Source organism: Microtus pennsylvanicus, chromosome Y, assembly GCF_037038515.1.
Source record: "Microtus pennsylvanicus isolate mMicPen1 chromosome Y, mMicPen1.hap1, whole genome shotgun sequence".
Lineage (NCBI taxonomy): Eukaryota > Metazoa > Chordata > Mammalia > Rodentia > Cricetidae > Microtus > Microtus pennsylvanicus.
In genome coordinates, this window is record NC_134602.1 from 386063 (window position 1) to 397604 (window position 11542).

The window sequence follows — 11542 nt, forward strand, 5'->3', positions numbered from 1 at the left end:
ATATTCTAATCATATATTTATTCATTACGTATACAATATTCTAGTTTTACATCTATGCATCATGCATGCAATACCCTAATTTTTATATCTATTTACTATGCATACCCTAATTTTTATATTTATTTATTACGCCTGTGATATCCTAATTTTATATTTATTTATTATACATGCAATATTCTAATCATATATTTATTCATTATGTATACAATATTCTAGTTTTACATATATTCATTATGTATACAATATTCTAATTTTTATATTTATTTATTATGTAGGCAATGTCCTAAATTTGTATATTTATTTATTATGCTTGCGATATTCTAATTTTATGTTTATTTATTATGCATGTAATATTCTAAGTTTTATAAAATTATAAATAAATATGAAATAGAATTAGAATGTTGTATTCATCATGAATAGATAAATATGAAAATTAAAATATTGTATACATAATAAATAAATAAATAAATAAATATTTTAAAAAAGAAAAGAAAATTTGGCCTCGGTCCTCGTTCGCCCACCCCTGAGGATTCGACCTGGGGACTGAGACGCGGGGGGCTGGCGTTCAGGAGATGGTGAATATTGTACGCATACTAAATATATCAATATAAAATTAGAATATTGTACGCATAATAAATATATCAATATAAAATTAGAATATTGTACGCATAATAAATATATCAATATAAAATTAGAATATTGTACGCATAATAAATATATCAATATAAAAATTAGAATATTGTTTGCATAATGAACACATCTATATGAGATTAGAATGTTGTATACATAATGAATAAATAAATATAAAATTAGAATATTGTATACGTAATAAATATAAAAATTAGAATATTGTATACATAAAAAAGTGGGTGTCTAGGGTGTCACGGGGGATATAGATAAGTATAAAATTAGAATATTGTATGCATAATGAATATAAAAATTAGAATATTGTATGAATAATAAAGTGGGTGTCTAGCGTCTCACTGGGGGACATAGATAAATATAAAAACTAGAATATTGTATTCATAATGAATAAATATAAAAATTAGCATATTGCATACATAATAAATATATCAATATAAAATTAGAATATTGTATGCATAATGAATAAATAAATATAAAATGAGAATATCGTATACATAATAAAGTGAGTATCTAGGGTCTCACGGGGATATACATACATATAAAATTAGAATATTGTATGCATAATGAATATATCTATATAAAATTAGAATATTGTATGCATAATGATATATATAAAATTAGAATATTGTATGCATAATAAATATAGAATTAGAATATTGTGTACATAATAAGTAAATAAACATAATAAATATAAAAATTATAATAGTTTCCATAGTAAATATAAAATTAGAATATTGTATCCATAATAAATATAAAAATTAGAATATTGTGTCCATAATAAATAAATATAAAATTAGAATATTGTATCCATGATCAATAAGTATAAAATTAGAATATTGTATCCATAATAAATAAATATAAAATTAGAATATTGTATCCAAAATAAATAAATATAAAATTAGAATATTGTATCCATAATAAATAAATATAAACATTAGAATATTGTATCCATAATAAATAAATATAAGTTTAGAATATTGTATCCATAATAAATAAATATAAAATTAGAATATTGTATCCAAAATAAATAAACATAAAATTAGAATATTGTATCCATAATAAATAAATATAAAAATCTAGAATACTTGTTCCCCCGCACCCCCACGTCGTCACCTTGGGACTCGGACGCGCAGCCTCGGGGACGGACGCGCCCCCAGCGGGGACCAGGGGTTCGGGGACAGCCCCAGGTCGCGGGTTCAAGTCCCGGGCCCGGGGTTCGGGGACAGCCCCAGGTCGCGGGTTCAAGTCCTGGGCCCGGGGTTCGGGGACAGCCCCAGGACGCGGGTTCAAGTCCCGGGCCCGGGGTTCGGGGACAGCCCCAGGACGCGGGTTCAAGTCCCGGTCCCGGGGTTCGGGGACAGCCCCAGGACGCGGGTTCAAATCCCGGGCCCGGGGTTCGGGGACAGCCCCAGGACGCGGGTTCAAATCCTGGGCCCGGGGTTCGGGAACAGCCCCAGGTCGCGGGTTCAAGTCCCGGGTCTGCATGGCCCGCAGGCCCCAGCCCCACATGGTCCCCAGCTGCCGGGCAGGAAGCTCTCAGGGGGCCCACGAGGCTCCGCCCACCTCCCCCCAGCAACCGTTGTCATGGTGACGGGTGGATCACCCCACTTCTCTATGCAAATGGGGGGGAGGGGCGAACCACTGGGGTGGGGGGGGCGGTGTCCCACAAAACCCGGTTTTTTAATATTTATTTATCATGGATGCAATTTTCTAATTTTTTTATATTGATTTATCGTGGATACAATATCCTAATTTTATTATATTTGTCATGTATACAATATTCTAATTTTTTATATTTATCATGTATATAATATGCTAATTTTATTATATTTATTTATTTATTATGTATACAATATTCTAATTTTTTATATTTATCATGTAGACAATATTCTAATTTTTTATATTTATTTATTTATTATGTATAAATATTCTAATTTTTATGTGTTGATCGTATATACAATATTATAATTCTTTTTATATTTATTTATTTATTATGTATACAATATTCTAATTTTTTATATGTATTGATCGTGTATACAATATTCTAATTCTTTTTATATTTATTTATTTATTATGTATACAATATTCTAATTTTTTATATTTATCATGTAGACAATATTCTAATTTTTTATATTTATTCATTATGTGTACAATATTCTAATTCTTTTTATATTTATTTATCATGTGTACAATATTCTAATTTTTTATATTTATTCATCATGTATACAATATTCTAATTTTCTTATATTGATTTATCATGTATACACTATTCTAACTCCTTTTATATTTATTTATTTATTATGAATATTGTTTTTATATTTATCGATCATGGATACCATATTCTAATTTTTTATATTTTATTGATCATGGATACAATATTCTCATTTTTTATATTTATTGATCATGGATACAATATTCTTATTCTTTTTATATTTATTCATTTATTATATATACAATCTTCTAATTTTTTATATTTATTGATCATGTAGACAATATTCTATTTTTTTATATTTATCATGTAGACAATATTCTAATTTTTTTATATTTATCATGTGCACAATATTCTTTTTTATATTTATTGATCATGTATACAATATCCTAATTTTATTATATTTATTTATCATGAATACAATATTCTAATTTTTTATATTTATTATGTATACAATATTCTAGATCTCAGGTCCCACCTCTAGTGTATACATAATCAATAAATAATGAATATAAGAGGGAATCAGAGTATCGTATACATACTAAATAAATATAAAAATTAAAATATTGTATACGTAATCAATAAATAATAAATATAAGAGGGAATCAGAGTATCCTATACATACTAAGTAAATATAAAAATTAAAATATTGTATACATAATCAATAAATAATGAATATAAGAGGGAATTAGAGTATCGTATACATACTAAGTAAATATAAAAATTAAAATATTGTATACGTAATCAATAAATAATAAATATAAGAGGGAATTAGAATACTGTATACATACTAAGTAAATATAAAAATTAAAATATTGTATACATAATCAATAAATAATAAATATAAGAGAGCATTAGAATATGGTATACATATTGAATAAGTAGATAAATATAAAAATTAGAATATTGTATACATGATAAATAAATATAAAAGAGAATCAGAATATGGTATACGTCATGAATCAATCCATATAAAATTAAAATATGGTATAAATAATCAATAAATAAATATAAAAGAGAATTAGAATATTGTATACATAGTGAATAAGTAAATATAAAAATTAAAATATGGCACACATAATCAATAAATAAATATAAGAGACAATTAGAATATCGTATACGTCATGAATCAATCCATATAAAAATAAAAATATGGTATACATAATCAATAAATAAATATAAGAGATAATTAGAATATTGTATACATAGTGAGTAAGTAAATATAAAAATTAAAATATGGTATACATAATCAATAAATATAAGAGAGAATTAGAATATGGTATATATAAACAATAAGTAAATATAAAAATTAGAATATTGCATACATGATAAAAAAATAAAAAAGAGAATTATAATATGGTATACATAATGAATAAGTAGATAAATATAAAAATTAGAATATTGTATACATGATAAATAGAGAATTAGAATATTGTATACATAAGGAATGAATAAACATAAAAGTTAGAATCTTGTATACAAACTAAATAAATGTAAAATTAAAATATTGTGTACGTAATGAATAAATAAATAGAGAATTACAATATTGTATACATAAGGAATGAATAAACATAAAAATTAGAATCTTGCATACATACTAAATAAAAATTAAAATATTGTATACGTAATGAATAAATAAATAAAAAGAGAATTAGAATATTGTATACATAATAAATCAGTATAAAATTAGAATATTGCATACATACTAAATAAATATAAAGACTAGACTCTTGTATACATAATCAATAAATATAAAAAATTAGACTCTTGTATACAAAATAAATCAATAAACATAAAAAATTAGACTCTTGTATACATAATAAATCAGTAAATATAAAAAATTAGACTCTTGTATACATAATATAAAAAATTAGACTCTTGTATACATAATATAAAAAATTAGACTCTTGTATACATAATATAAAAAATTAGACTCTTGTATACATAATATAAAAAATTAGACTCTTCTTTACATAATCAATCAATAAATATAAAAAATTAGACTCTTGTATACATAATAAATATAAAAAATTAGACTCTTGTATACATAATCAATAAATATAAAAAATTAGACTTGTATACATAATCAATAAATATAAAAAATTAGACTCTTGTATACATAATATAAAAAATTAGACTCTTGTATACATAATAAATATAAAAAATTAGACTCTTGTATACATAATCAATAAATATAAAAAATTAGACTCTTGTATACATAATCAATAAATATAAAAAATTAGACTCTTGTATACAAAATCAATCAATAAACATAAAAAATTAGACTCTTGTATACATAATAAATCAGTAAATATAAAAAATTAGACTCTTGTATACATAATATAAAAAATTGGACTCTTGTATACATAATATAAAAAATTAGACTCTTGTATACATAATCAATCAATAAATATAAAAAATTAGACTCTTGTATACATAATAAATAAATATAAAGACTAGACTCTTGTATACATAATCAATAAATATAAAAATTAGACTCTTGTATACATAATCAATAAATATAAAAAATTAGACTCTTGTATACATAATCAATAAATATAAAAAATTAGACTCTTGTATACGTAATCAATAAATATAAAAAATTAGACTCTTGTATACGTAATCAATAAATATAAAAAATTAGACTCTTGTATATATAATAAATATAAAAAATTAGACTCTTGTATACAAAATAAATCAATAAATATAAAAAATTAGACTCTTGTATACATAATATAAAAAATTACTCTTGTATACATAATAAATATAAAAAATTAGACTCTTGTATACATAATCAATAAATATAAAAAATTAGACTCTTGTATACATAATAAATCAATAAATATAAAAAATTAGACTCTTGTATACATAATAAATCAATAAATATAAAACATTAGACTCTTGTATACATAATAAATCAATAAATATAAAAAATTAGACTCTTGTATACATAATAAATCAATAAATATAAAAAATTAGACTCTTGTATACATAATATAAAAAATTAGACTCTTGTATACATAATCAATAAATATAAAAAATAAGACTCTTGTATACATAATCAATAAATATAAAAAATTAGAATATAAAAATTAGACTCTTGTATACATAATCAATAAATATAAAAAATTAGACTCTTGTATACATAATCAATAAATATAAAAAATTAGACTCTTGTATACATAATCAATATAAAAATTAGACTCTTGGGGGCTGGGGAGATGGCTCAGTGGTTAAGAGCATTGCCTGCTCTTCCAAAGGTCCTGAGTTCAATTCCCAGCAACCACATGGTGGCTCACAACCATCTGTAAAGAGGTCTGGTGCCCTCTTCTGGCCTTCAGGCATACAGACAGAATATTGTATACATAATAAATAAATAAATATTTAAAAAAAAGATAAAGGTGTGATTTAAAAAAAAAAAAAAAAAAAAAATTAGACTCTTGTATACATAATCAATAAATATAAAGAGTAGACTCTTGTATACATAATCAATAAATATAAAATATTAGACTCTTGTATACATAATAAATATAAAAAATTAGAATATAAAAATTAGACTCTTGTATACATAATCAATAAATATAAAAAATTAGACTCTTGTATACGTAATCAATAAATATAAAAAATTAGACTGTATACATAATAAATCAATAAATATAAAAATTAGACTCTTGTATACATAATCAATCAATAAATCAATAATTAAAAAACAAATAATCAATCAATCAATCAATAATTAAAATAAACCTCCTTTCTCCGCCCCTCAGCATCCCAGGCTTTTCCCACGCTCAGTTCCCAGGGCGGAGCCATGACCCCTGCAGTGCATTCTGGGAAAGTCCAAGGGGAGGGGTCCTGACAGACAAGGTCAATGACCCCCCCTGCAGTGCATTCTGGGAAAGTCCAAGGGGAGGGGTCCTGACAGACGAGGTCAATGACCCCCGCAGTGCATTCTGGGAAAGTCCAAGGGGAGGGGTCCTGACAGACAAGGTCAATGACCCCCGCAGTGCATTCTGGGAAAGTCCAAGGGGAGGGGTCCTGACAGACGAGGTCAATGACCCCCGCAGTGCATTCTGGGAAAGTCCAAGGGGAGGGGTCCTGACAGACAAGGTCAATGACCCCCGCAGTGCATTCTGGGAAAGTCCAAGGGGAGGGGTCCTGACAGTCAAGGTCAATGACCCTGCAGTGCATTCTGGGAAAGTCCAAGGGGAGGGGTCCTGACAGTCAAGGTCAATGACCCCTGCAGTGCATTCTGGGAAAGTCCAAGGGGAGGGGTCCTGACAGACAAGGTCAATGACCCCTGCAGTGCATTCTGGGAAAGTCCAAGGGGAGGGGTCCTGACAGACAAGGTCAATGACCCCCCCTGCAGTGCATTCTGGGAAAGTCCAAGGGGAGGGGTCCTGACAGACAAGGTCAATGACCCCCGCGGTGCATTCTGGGAAAGTCCAAGGGGAGGGGTCCTGACAGTCAAGGTCAATGACCCCTGCAGTGCATTCTGGGAAAGTCCAAGGGGAGGGGTCCTGACAGACAAGGTCAATGACCCCCGCAGTGCATTCTGGGAAAGTCCAAGGGGAGGGATCCTGACAGACAAGGTCAATGACCCCTGCAGTGCATTCTGGGAAAGTCCAAGGGGAGGGGTCCTGACAGACAAGGTCAATGACCCCTGCAGTGCATTCTGGGAAAGTCCAAGGGGAGGGGTCCTGACAGACAAGGTCAATGACCCTGCAGTGCATTCTGGGAAAGTCCAAGGGGAGGGGTCCTGACAGACAAGGTCAATGACCCCCGCAGTGCATTCTGGGAAAGTCCAAGGGGAGGGGTCCTGACAGACAAGGTCAATGACCCCCCCTGCAGTGCATTCTGGGAAAGTCCAAGGGGAGGGGTCCTGACAGACAAGGTCAATGACCCCCGCAGTGCATTCTGGGAAAGTCCAAGGGGAGAGGTCCTGACAGACAAGGTCAATGACCCCCGTAGTGCATTCTGGGAAAGTCCAAGGGGAGGGGTCCTGACAGACAAGGTCAATGACCCCTGCAGTGCATTCTGGGAAAGTCCAAGGGGAGGGGTCCTGACAGACAAGGTCAATGACCCCCGTAGTGCATTCTGGGAAAGTCCAAGGGGAGGGGTCCTGACAGACAAGGTCAATGACCCCTGCAGTGCATTCTGGGAAAGTCCAAGGGGAGGGGGTCCTGACAGACAAGGTCAATGACCCCCGTGATGCATTCTGGGAAAGTCCAAGGGGAGGGGTCCTGACAGACAAGGTCAATGACCCCTGCAGTGCATTCTGGGAAAGTCCAAGGGGAGGGGTCCTGACAGACAAGGTCAATGACCCCCCCTGCAGTGCATTCTGGGAAAGTCCAAGGGGAGGGGTCCTGACAGACAAGGTCAATGACCCTGCAGTGCATTCTGGGAAAGTCCAAGGGGAGGGGTCCTGACAGTCAAGGTCAATGACCCCTGCAGTGCATTCTGGGAAAGTCCAAGGGGAGGGGTCCTGACAGACAAGGTCAATGACCCCCGCTGTGCATTCTGGGAAAGTCCAAGGGGAGGGGTCCTGACAGTCAAGGTCAATGACCCCCGTGGTGCATTCTGGGAAAGTCCAAGGGGAGGGGTCCTGACAGACAAGGTCAATGACCCCCGCAGTGCATTCTGGGAAAGTCCAAGGGGAGGGGTCCTGACAGACAAGGTCAATGACCCCCGTGGTGCATTCTGGGAAAGTCCAAGGGGAGGGGTCCTGACAGACAAGGTCAATGACCCCCGCAGTGCATTCTGGGAAAGTCCAAGGGGAGGGGTCCTGACAGACAAGGTCAATGACCCCCCCTGCAGTGCATTCTGGGAAAGTCCAAGGGGAGGGGTCCTGACAGTCAAGGTCAATGACCCCCGCAGTGCATTCTGGGAAAGTCCAAGGGGAGGGGTCCTGACAGACAAGGTCAATGACCCCCGTGATGCATTCTGGGAAAGTCCAAGGGGAGGGGTCCTGACAGACAAGGTCAATGACCCCTGCAGTGCATTCTGGGAAAGTCCAACGGGAGGGGTCCTGACAGACAAGGTCAATGACCCCCGCGGTGCATTCTGGGAAAGTCCAAGGGGAGGGGTCCTGACAGACAAGGTCAATGACCCCCCCTGCAGTGCATTCTGGGAAAGTCCAAGGGGAGGGGTCCTGACAGACAAGGTCAATGACCCCCGCAGTGCATTCTGGGAAAGTCCAAGGGGAGGGGTCCTGACAGACAAGGTCAATGACCCCCCCTGCAGTGCATTCTGGGAAAGTCCAAGGGGAGGGGTCCTGACAGTCAAGGTCAATGACCCCTGCAGTGCATTCTGGGAAAGTCCAAGGGGAGGGGTCCTGACAGACAAGGTCAATGACCCCCGCAGTGCATTCTGGGAAAGTCCAAGGGGAGGGGTCCTGACAGACAAGGTCAATGACCCCCGCAGTGCATTCTGGGAAAGTCCAAGGGGAGGGGTCCTGACAGACAAGGTCAATGACCCCCGCAGTGCATTCTGGGAAAGTCCAAGGGGAGGGGTCCTGACAGACAAGGTCAATGACCCCCGTGGTGCATTCTGGGAAAGTCCAAGGGGAGGGGTCCTGACAGACAAGGTCAATGACCCCTGCAGTGCATTCTGGGAAAGTCCAAGGGGAGGGGTCCTGACAGTCAAGGTCAATGACCCTGCAGTGCATTCTGGGAAAGTCCAAGGGGAGGGGTCCTGACAGACAAGGTCAATGACCCCTGCAGTGCATTCTGGGAAAGTCCAAGGGGAGGGGTCCTGACAGACAAGGTCAATGACCCCCGCAGTGCATTCTGGGAAAGTCCAAGGGGAGGGGTCCTGACAGTCAAGGTCAATGACCCCCGCAGTGCATTCTGGGAAAGTCCAAGGGGAGGGGTCCTGACAGACAAGGTCAATGACCCCCGCAGTGCATTCTGGGAAAGTCCAAGGGGAGGGGTCCTGACAGACAAGGTCAATGACCCCTGCAGTGCATTCTGGGAAAGTCCAAGGGGAGGGGTCCTGACAGACAAGGTCAATGACCCCCGTGGTGCATTCTGGGAAAGTCCAAGGGGAGGGGTCCTGACAGACAAGGTCAATGACCCCTGCAGTGCATTCTGGGAAAGTCCAAGGGGAGGGGTCCTGACAGTCAAGGTCAATGACCCCTGCAGTGCATTCTGGGAAAGTCCAAGGGGAGGGGTCCTGACAGACAAGGTCAATGACCCCTGCGGTGCATTCTGGGAAAGTCCAAGGGGAGGGGTCCTGACAGACAAGGTCAATGACCCCCGCAGTGCATTCTGGGAAAGTCCAAGGGGAGGGGTCCTGACAGACAAGGTCAATGACCCTGCAGTGCATTCTGGGAAAGTCCAAGGGGAGGGGTCCTGACAGACAAGGTCAATGACCCCCCCTGCAGTGCATTCTGGGAAAGTCCAAGGGGAGGGGTCCTGACAGACAAGGTCAATGACCCCCGCAGTGCATTCTGGGAAAGTCCAAGGGGAGGGGTCCTGACAGACAAGGTCAATGACCCCTGCAGTGCATTCTGGGAAAGTCCAAGGGGAGGGGTCCTGACAGTCAAGGTCAATGACCCCCGCAGTGCATTCTGGGAAAGTCCAAGGGGAGGGGTCCTGACAGACAAGGTCAATGACCCCTGCAGTGCATTCTGGGAAAGTCCAAGGGGAGGGGTCCTGACAGTCAAGGTCAATGACCCCCGCAGTGCATTCTGGGAAAGTCCAAGGGGAGGGGTCCTGACAGACAAGGTCAATGACCCCCGTGGTGCATTCTGGGAAAGTCCAAGGGGAGGGGTCCTGACAGACAAGGTCAATGACCCCCCCTGCAGTGCATTCTGGGAAAGTCCAAGGGGAGGGGTCCTGACAGACAAGGTCAATGACCCCCGCAGTGCATTCTGGGAAAGTCCAAGGGGAGGGGTCCTGACAGACAAGGTCAATGACCCCCGTGATGCATTCTGGGAAAGTCCAAGGGGAGGGGTCCTGACAGACAAGGTCAATGACCCCTGCAGTGCATTCTGGGAAAGTCCAACGGGAGGGGTCCTGACAGACAAGGTCAATGACCCCCGCGGTGCATTCTGGGAAAGTCCAAGGGGAGGGGTCCTGACAGACAAGGTCAATGACCCCCCCTGCAGTGCATTCTGGGAAAGTCCAAGGGGAGGGGTCCTGACAGACAAGGTCAATGACCCCCGCAGTGCATTCTGGGAAAGTCCAAGGGGAGGGGTCCTGACAGACAAGGTCAATGACCCCCCCTGCAGTGCATTCTGGGAAAGTCCAAGGGGAGGGGTCCTGACAGTCAAGGTCAATGACCCCTGCAGTGCATTCTGGGAAAGTCCAAGGGGAGGGGTCCTGACAGACAAGGTCAATGACCCCCGCAGTGCATTCTGGGAAAGTCCAAGGGGAGGGGTCCTGACAGACAAGGTCAATGACCCCCGCAGTGCATTCTGGGAAAGTCCAAGGGGAGGGGTCCTGACAGACAAGGTCAATGACCCCCGCAGTGCATTCTGGGAAAGTCCAAGGGGAGGGGTCCTGACAGACAAGGTCAATGACCCCCGTGGTGCATTCTGGGAAAGTCCAAGGGGAGGGGTCCTGACAGACAAGGTCAATGACCCTTGCAGTGCATTCTGGGAAAGTCCAAGGGGAGGGGTCCTGACAGTCAAGGTCAATGACCCTGCAGTGCATTCTGGGAAAGTCCAAGGGGAGGGGTCCTGACAGA